We start from the raw sequence: 10,090 nt of genomic DNA, 5'->3' as shown, positions 1-10,090 counted from the left end.
ATAATTTTCCATGTTACATTTTTTCAGTATCCGGCACTGTCAACAACTTCCTATCGAAAAATTATAGCTTCGATTCTGACTTTGGCGTCATTTAATTCAAATTTAACATTCGCATTCGTTGTTTTCGAAAGCTCGCGGCTATTTTGTCAAAAGTGAAGGCGTCAGGGGTGGAACGGTCGGGGATCGAGATCGTTGGGGGGTGCTTTTCCACTGTTCGGGAGGTTGGAGGTTTCGAGGGTGAATTTGAGGGCGTCGCGACGCCAGCGCCAGTCTCCGGCCAACATTCGACGCGTAAAGTGTCGTCGCGAACGAACGTTGCTGTATTTTTTGGTTAACTTACAAAAACAGCAGTAAAAATAAATAGGTGGTAACAATTGGGATCGTGTGACAAACAACGAGTGATCGATAGGGATCTTTGAGTGATAAAAAATGGTTTTTAAACGTTTTATTGCTTACTTTTTCGATTATGATTAAACGTTGCGAGGACAGAGTTTACTATTATTTAAATAAAAGTGATATTTAATAAATTATATATCAAAATTAACGACTTGTTAATAGTATTGATCAGCGTACTTTTGCCAGTGTTTCTCTGAAGTTACTCTAAATAAGGTAAGTTTTTACAGTAAATAATTATTATTTCTTACGTGTAATCAATCAAAGTTTAGAGGGTGACACAAATGATTTTTTTAAATTTAATTTAATGGTGCACATGTAGTGTGATTTTTTTTTTTGCTTAGCTAATTTTTAATTAATATATATAATTCACTTCAAGAATACATATTATGTGAAATGGATCTTGATATTGTAAGTGACGTTTTCTATAGGCTAGCTTTTTTAAGTGCTCTTAATGAACAAGTGATCGAGAACAATACAAACCATTTTTTAAATGGTGCTATATCATAATCATTTATTGCTATTAAGATACCAAATATTAGGGCACAAATGTTTTTTTATTTTTGTGTCATATATGACACAAAAATAATATTTTGATATTTATTTAAATATAATCAAACGGATTTTTGTATAACTATAGCGAATTATTATCAAAGCATTTTATATTATATATGCTTTGCTAAATATTTCGTTTGAAGTTTTCTGGCTACCTGTACATTTTTTTTAGTTTAATGTGACAGAGTTCCAATTATTAATAACGTCACTTAAAATTATGTGTTAATATCAAATGAACAATAATTGAGCTCGTGATTTTTCTAACAATAATTTAATATAAATAAGTTGAAAAATATAATATTAAATTATATATTATAGAACTTCTTAATAATAAACGTTACTATTTATTTTATTTAAAGTTCATTCCACATATTTTTTAATACAGTATTTATTTTGGAAATTCTGTCCGCATGGCTATAAAATATTTTACAAATGTGATTGTCCCGTTTTACTTACAAATTTTAAACAAACATTCATTTGCAATTAAATAAATGTAATACTTATTTGTCAACACTAAATCCTTTTTTATTTTTTAAAACTAATCGCTATAAAATTTTGGGCATAATATGATTGTAATTATATCATATATGCGTCATATTTAACTACTTGGAACATGTCAGTAAAAAAAACTTTAACACTAGCTAGACTTTTTATATATTTTTGTTATTATTGCGACTATATAATTAAACGCATTTTTAAATTAGATAAGATCAAGATTTTGCCCTATATAAATAAGCTCTTAACATCGGAGTTCGGGAGAGAGATGTAGGAAAAGGCGTAACACTTAAACTCTTGTGTAGTATTATGCTGTATATGTATCATTTTACCTTTATATTTACATATTATATAAATTATACTTTACTTATCGGTATACTGAACTATGTAAGCATACTTTTGCATGTATCGAGTGAATCTAGAATGTGTATAGTATGCAGATAAATGCTATATAAATATGTCCAAGGATATTGGGTGTAATGGCTGTTTGTCCAGTTAATAGGGTTTCCTCGTGTTTACAGTTTACACCATAAATATTCTAGCGAGCAAGACACTAGGTTATCGATCAGGCTTCAATAATTTAGCAAAGTCCATTTGTTTTATCGGCGATTCCGAAGCAAACATTAAGGGTCCGGCCTCAGGTTGCGAACCCAATACTATAATACAAAGTTCGTTTATTGTGCCAGGAACACGGAGGCAACGTCATAAATATGTCTTTCATTATTTAGTATCTACAAAACCCGCCCTTGTACCGCGGCACTATATAATATACAATCACGCCATGATCTATTTACTTAGGATCTAGTTTCTCAGTGTGATATCGTAAAAATAAATTATCGACAGTACGTGCCGCCCGTACTTTACCCAGAAATGTTACTGTGTTATTAATCAATAAAATTAATAAAAATAAATTTTCGTAATGATTTAAAATTTTACTACTGTAAATAATGCAAATAAAAGAAAAAATACATACGATAAAATATGATAAATAGAATTCAATTTTTAATATATATTTACTAAGAAACTATTTTGCACACCACATTTAACTAATTATTAGTTATTTTCAACTTAAACAAGTTAAAATTCAAATGTGAAAAGTAAATTTTGGAATGAAAGGGAAACCTCGAATATAATAAAACATTTCATAGTTAAAACATTACATCATAAGTATTGTCGCAATGGCAATTAACTAAGCTAAATTCTAAGAAAATCAAGTAAATGCATCTTATTAATGAAACATATGTGGTCACTTTACTTCAAAAAATTTTGGTATACTTAATGGAAAATTGAGTAAAATCGATCAAAAAGCATTATTCAAAAATTGTAAGAAAAAAATAAAGGTCGTTACTAAAAAATATATGTATATTATCTCAGCACGATATATTAGGGGTAAAAGTCAGTAACTAATACCCGAAAGATCTAGATTTAAATCACGTATGCTCCCTAGTTTTTTAAATTTGTTACGTGTTTAGGAGATCAAAATTAGTGGTTATTATTTAATTATAATTTCGATCGATCATCAAAGATATGATTTATATATATTTTTCTAAAAATAAATATACATATCTGAGCTAGACTGTGCATCGTAACAATAATATATTTTAAACCGTAATAACAGTTAATAGCTACTTGAATATTTGTCAATGATTAAAGTCTATTGTTACAATTTTATTAGTAATTATTGATTGTGTTTACATCGTTGTACCACATTGTGTTAACGCTTGTCATATAGCAACGGAAGATTTACAATAAATTAATATTTTTTGTAGTTTGCTATTAAGAAATATGTATTTAAAGTTTATTAAATAAAGCTCTAATACAATTATTTTTAACCTTTACCGCACAGAACAATAAAACCAATAAACTAAGCCGGAACGAGGTACAACTTAACCCTAATGAGATATTCATATTAACAAAACATATTCGTCTAAATCAGGGTTTAGCAACTTACATTGAGCTGCTTTATTTTATCTGGCCATTAAGCTAAGAATGATTATTTTTAACTTTCTAAAATTTCTAAGTATGCACTATAATCGTCAAGTTGAGGAATTATCTTATTGATTCGCATTCCGCTGTGACGTTACGCAGTAATAATTTGACAGCGTCTTAAGTGACATGTGTAAAGCCTTTCGCGATATTGTATTACCCTTTAATAATAATCATGGCACTGTCAAAATCAGAAAATAAGAGAATAATGTTCTAAGAATGTCGTACTTGTAAATTATTTTGTTATAAAATTTATTAACAAAATTTATGTTTGTACTATTTTTTTTATTACAACGTATATTTTTTATGAAAAAAAGTTCTGAGCCTGTAAATAAAGTAAGTCTATTCTATTAACTAATAATTAAAATGATTGATAATTAATTAAATAAATCATTGTAACTAAATTTATGTGTCCTAGGAAAGTATATTCACTTCAATCTATCAGACAGTTATTAGAAGAGTTGAGCATATTGTGAGTAACATCAATAGACAATTAAATAACAGAGCAAATTACTATGTAGTTTTCTTTAGCCATACCCAGTGGTTCCTATTTTTTTCAATTAAATCAAGGTTGTATTATGTGCAGAGAAAATTAAGACTTCGTTAAGAAAATATATAAGGATTATGAAAATCTAAGCTGATTATTAATTGTATTATATACCAACAGGTACTTTGCAGGAAATGTCATAATTTATTATGTGTTATTAAACTAGTCGTGTCAAGGTAAACTTTATTCGCTTCTGTTGATTCAGATTCATGACTTTTTTTATTCAAAATATACGATGAATATTCTAACTTGTTTTACGATACAGCAGTTTGATGGTTCGATCATGTTATAGTTTTATAAAGAATTTTTAAACTCAGACAAGGGATCGATATTAATAACTACTGTATGACTTTAAAAATTAACATTTCTTGCAGATATCCACGAATTAAATCGAAAAAACAATGCTCTTATTAAAACAACTAAAAATAGCGGTAAAAATAATTCAACTACAAATGGCGTTAATTAAGTTACAATTTACATAAATTTTTTTTGTATTTTGAAATCGCCATTTTTACAAAAAAAATTTGCATATATTTTTTCCATGCTCGAATTGCAGTTCTAGCTGCGTTTTTGGGAGCTTGATGCAAATGCAAACTAAATTTTGATTTTAAAAATTCCATATGACTGGTAATTTATAAAGTGATGACGTATTAAAATGAAAATAAAAAAAAATAAATAAACAGTTTTTTTTTTTATTTGACTTTTAAGCATAACCCATAAAAATTCTATTATTTTTTATGTGTAACATGTGTTAGTTGCCACATTTTTTTAATTAAATAAAATAAAATTTTATCTTAGAAAAATTTTATTTATTAAAAATTAAAAAAAATATTTTGCTATGTGATATTAATTTAAGTTACTATGTAGAGTAAAAATATAAATTAACGGATAAAACCATTTTAAGATCAGGCGATTAGATGATTTTTAGATAGTTGGTAAATAAAATATTTCTCATAGATAATCCCTAATTGTTTCCAGGTCTTTCTTAATGCTATTGGATTATTTTATTTGACTTGTAATTATTGTAAGAATATTAAATTAGGGTTAGTTAATTAAGATTATATGTATGGGGATTAATATTTATTTTTAGTAGCAATATGTGAAAAGACGGGAATTATAAGATATACGTTCATCACGTGCCGTCTTTTGGTTATTAAATAAATATTTTCTGCATTTTATTAATTTTTGTATGTTTCACGTGCTGATGAACATTTTAAAAACAATCGATTAATTTAGTAATTGTAGTTAATAAAATATGTAGTAAATAAATTCCAGGTAAAAAATACAATTTTTACAAAAATATTTTTATAGTACTTTGTTATTATTCCCTTCATACTTTTTGTTAGTACCGTATTAATAATGGGTTGTGCTTTAATACAAAATTAAATGCGTTTAAAATATACATATAATGTATGCATTTCATTTCCCAAACTTATACATTTTACATATTTTGACCTATATAGTTGAACCCTGTACAAATGAATAACTTCGTTAGGCCTATGAGTCGCAACATTTGCTTGTTTGTGTATCAAAAGAGTAATATCAGTGATGCCGGAGGCTGTGTATGACATAATATAAAGACGCTACAACATCTCTGTAGACACGAGTTTTCGACAAGAGAGGAAAAAGCGATTGTCATCAGGAGACGAATGTAAAATACACTCTCTAGTCCTGACGAGTGACGAATAGATAAGGCGCGGAAGGGCACTTGGCAAATCTCTTCAGAAAACGTTTTCAAAGGGCCGAACAGCCGGGGGCGCTTTTATCCGCTTCAATGGGGGGCTACAAGGTAAATCTCGTGTACTTTCATTTTATTTCAGTTGACATTCTCTGCGAGGTGTGGGAGGAGACGAAAAAATGTAGCGAGTGGGTGGCATATCAAGGGCGGTTATATAATTTTTTATGGCCGGGCATGAATAAAGTAAATAGGGCAAAAAATTCCCTTAGGTTCCGCACTTCTTCCTTTTCGCATCGCTCCTCTTTGGTAATGTTTCCCGCGTCTTGTGCAAACACGAGAATGCGGCGAGTGCGGAAGAATGGATACATTTTCGTGTACTATTTTATTCTTCTTTTCTCAATCTTCTCTTATTCAGAAGGACAATTTTACCACTCGCCGTTACAAAGAGACTCAATGATCCGACTCACATTTAAATATTTATATTGTAATTTTGTAATAAAGCAATTACGTTTGCAATTCAGATTCCCTGCTTTCATATGAGCAGCAATTTTGAATGTCATATTTAATAACGATAATAAAGCAACGCTAAAACAAGTATTTAGAATTGCGGATAAATCTGTACATATTTCATAATACATAATAATAGATACAAAATGTTTTTTATTGCAAATTAACTATCTGAAATTAAAACTTAAAATTAAATCAATCAAAGTGTATTTTTTATGATTTAATATATATGTATTAATTTCATAAAATTATTTCAAGTTTATAAAATAATTTTCATCTTTAAGTAAAATATCTTAAAAGCGACTATATTATTGCTTCATTGATATGGGATTAGGTATAATTAGTATATTTTGAAACAATAGATTTTTTTTGATATTTTCTTTGTAGCAATTTTATACAATGGGCTTAAACGTAACGATCTCTTGAAAACGTATCATTTCAAGGAGAGCCTTTCCGGCAGATACTATTTTATTTACGTACGAATACCTAAAACTGTCAAGTTGTCAAAATAGATACGTGACATCACAAACGCTTCCAGCTGGCGCGAGAGTCCTGCGCGTGAAATGGGAAATTTCGAGCGCAGAAAGTGCCAAAAATAATTGACATTTTTCGCACACACACACATGGGGTATTACATTAATTTGTCGGAATTCGGCCGAAATGAACCGATATGCTGTATTGGGGGTGTGTTTGAAATTCCGACCGGCATTTTCCATAAGGGCACTCTAATTGATTTATCCCAAATCTCTGGGAGAGTACTTTTGCTTTGTTGATCGACAGACCTTATTGTGAACATGCTAGAGTCGGTGCCCTAATTGAGTTCGAAAGGGACGACCTTTTCAGCCTTACGCATCTCAATCGGGTCAATAAAACTACCAAAACGTATGTTCGTGACGCCAAAGGGCGAATGCGCTGCGAATATGTGGCGTAGGACGCGAAATGAAGAGTATACACATACTTTTCATGAATGTATCATTATGTAAGTAAATTCTTAATAATGACATTATTATACACAAAAAGAATGCAAATTTAAAACCTTTTAAATAAAATAAAAGAAAAATCTTCAAAATTTTTTTTATAATTATATTTTTATATATTTTTTTACTATATGCATCATTTTACTAAATCAGTGATATAATTTGATAAATATCATCCCAAAGACACAAACAAGCTTAATATTTTATATGTACTAGAAGCATTCAATTTCACATTCTTAGTTGTTTCTAATTTATTAGATGTAGAATAGTAAATATCTATCATATCTACTAAAGCTTTCAAATCTACACGTTTTTCAAATCATCATTGAAAAACGTGTTTTTCAACAATAAAAGCGAACTATGAAATCGCGTCTCAAAAACACCTTAAAATTCTCAAGGACATTTTTGTCGAAATATTGCTAAACTGTAAAGAACATGAACGCAAAAACAAAACCTAAATGTGATATAAATGTTTATAATATATATACATATATATATATATATATATATATATATATATATATATATATATATATATTTTAAATCTCGGGACTCACATACATACTCACGATTTTCACATACTTTCTTATTATATTTCGTGTGCAATTTTCCTGCCATAGTCACGAATTAAACGTAACTTACGGTACGTAAAATTTACGGATAATTCGTGACCATGGCTGGAAAATCATAGCCGAAATATAGAAAGAAAGTAAGCAAAAATCGCGATGCAAATAATCATCATCGTGATCATTGCCGGAAAATCACGGCTGAAATATAGAATACAGTAAGCAAAAATCGCTACGAATCCTGAGATTTCAAATATATATATATATATATATATATATATATATATATATATATATATATATATATATATATATATATATATATATATATATATATATATATATATATATATATATATATATATATATTTACACGACTCAAAAATTCAATAGGCGAATTCGGCAATGGCTTCGAAAGAGAAAAAAATCCGAAGCTGTTATACTATCTATTGTTCGTTTTATAGTATATCCGCCGGCGCCGGGTGTCGTTTAGAAAAATATTCAGCAGTTTTTGTCGTTTTTCGTTTATAATAATCTTTATGATATACAGTTTTAAAACCCCCACAAAAAATATTACTTTAAACAAAAAGGCTTACACTCTTTGTAACTTCGTAAAAAGCGTTTTATTGAAATAAACTTTTATTAAATGCACGTTTTTTTAAAATATTTAGATCATGTTTTTAAAAATAATATCTGATGTTTAAGAATATATTTATTATATTTAATTTACATATAAGGATATTTTTTTAAAAGTAAAATTAGGTAAGCGAGCGCAATCTCATAAGATAGCGTACTACGTAAAAGCTCTGATTGTAATTGCTATTGGTCCACATCATTTAACTATCTTAGTAAGCTTAACATAACTACTTGAGAATTTTTTGTTATGGGAAAAACAGATATAACGTTTTTTTCTCTCGTTCAAAAAATACTGTGTGGCATGAATGTATTTTAATAAAACTTTTATTATATTATAACTATATTATCGGTTATGGTTAATCATCTGTTAAATATTTAAGAGTTATTGTCGATTACAACTTTTTGTGTTTTTTACAATAATAGTAAATTTATCAATACTTCTAAATCTAATGTAACAATTCATCAAAGAATATAATATATAATATAGTATCGTCATTTCCTAAAAGTAAAGATTGAAACCACACATGCGATTTCCCATCCTATACATATACATCACAAGAATTGAAAGATAAACGTAGAAAGCTAACAAAACTCATCGTTATAAATGTAGCTGTTACATTTGGGAAAAAGCAATAAGTCAACAAAAGATATTTTCATTATTTGTATGTTTAATACAATTACTATTAAATGGCATTCCACACGCAAAATGTAAAGTATGTAATTTTATTATTTCTATTGTGTTATATTACTTTTTAAAATAATATTTATCATTTTAAACACACAGTTGTATAATTGTATATTACTCTACCTGCAATGCGTACATGTTTTTATTGCTATCCGCAAAGTATTCGTTTTTTATGGAATAATACGTCGCGAACAAAAAGTGAAAATTTCGAAATGAAAATTTTGACGAAGTGTATCGTCAAAAGTGGTTCAAAATTGTCGTTTTTGTGTTTTTTTCCCTAACCTAAAAAATCTTAAGTAGCTGTGTGTTCAACTTTTGCTAACTCGTAATTGAACTACCTTTTACTATGTATTTTATTGCTTTAATTAAGGACAAAGCTCGCCGGAGAGAGAAACTGGAAACATTTTCTTTTAGCGACAATTTCTGAACTTTGTTGATAAAGTGGGCGCAGGAAAGAACAATTACTTGCAGCTAAACAACGCGCAAACTCCTTTCATTTTTTTTGCTACAGTTAAGATAGATTGTAAATTTCAACTTTGCCAGAAAAAATATTATATTTCTGCTTCTACCCCACTTACTTATCAAACACTCAGTGCATTATAAAATCTGTACTAATTTGAGTTCATTTTTTTTCGATAAAAATTTTATTTTCTAACTTCAGTATGTCTTATCTTGCGTGTGTGTTAGCATTTACTAGTTATAAGCTATTCGAAATTGGAGGCACGAAGTAAAACCGAATCGTCACGCTACACTATAAAAAAGTTGGAAATTCTTTACCTGAAATAGTGAAAATTTGACTGAATCAAAGCAGAAAAACGAACATTGGCAATAATCAATAAAAAAGTTTTTACATGTATATATAGTTTTTTGATTGTAATATAAGTTTGTTTTGGAAAATTATTTTCAATAAAATTTCTAAACGATTGTTCAAATCATATATTATTTTATCAATTGCTTAAGAGCTCTATGCAAATTATTGATTTTTATTATTCCTTGCAAAATGAATTAATAATAACATATTTTATTGGCAAAACTAATATTTATAATTATTATACAATAGTTCAA

At 28.3% G+C, this 10,090-nt stretch overlaps 1 protein-coding gene across 1 annotated transcript in view; it reads left to right on the top strand.

Moving 5' to 3' along the window:
* The first annotated feature begins 268 nt into the window (after nucleotides 1-268).
* Nucleotides 269-10,090, top strand: part of LOC148235846 (zwei Ig domain protein zig-8-like) — a 100,237-nt gene continuing 90,415 nt past the window's right edge. Inside the window, exon 1 of the mRNA XM_088184092.1 lies at nucleotides 269-609. The gene's annotated coding sequence lies outside the window, so the exon portion shown is untranslated. The remainder of the gene's footprint in view (nucleotides 610-10,090) is intronic.

Source organism: Plectrocnemia conspersa, unplaced genomic scaffold, assembly GCF_051122295.1.
Source record: "Plectrocnemia conspersa isolate PC_06_02 unplaced genomic scaffold, ASM5112229v1 ptg000004l, whole genome shotgun sequence".
Classification (NCBI taxonomy): Eukaryota; Metazoa; Arthropoda; class Insecta; order Trichoptera; family Polycentropodidae; genus Plectrocnemia; species Plectrocnemia conspersa.
Note: the sequence above shows the minus strand (reverse complement) of the source record. Positions and strands in the feature narration are given on the sequence as shown.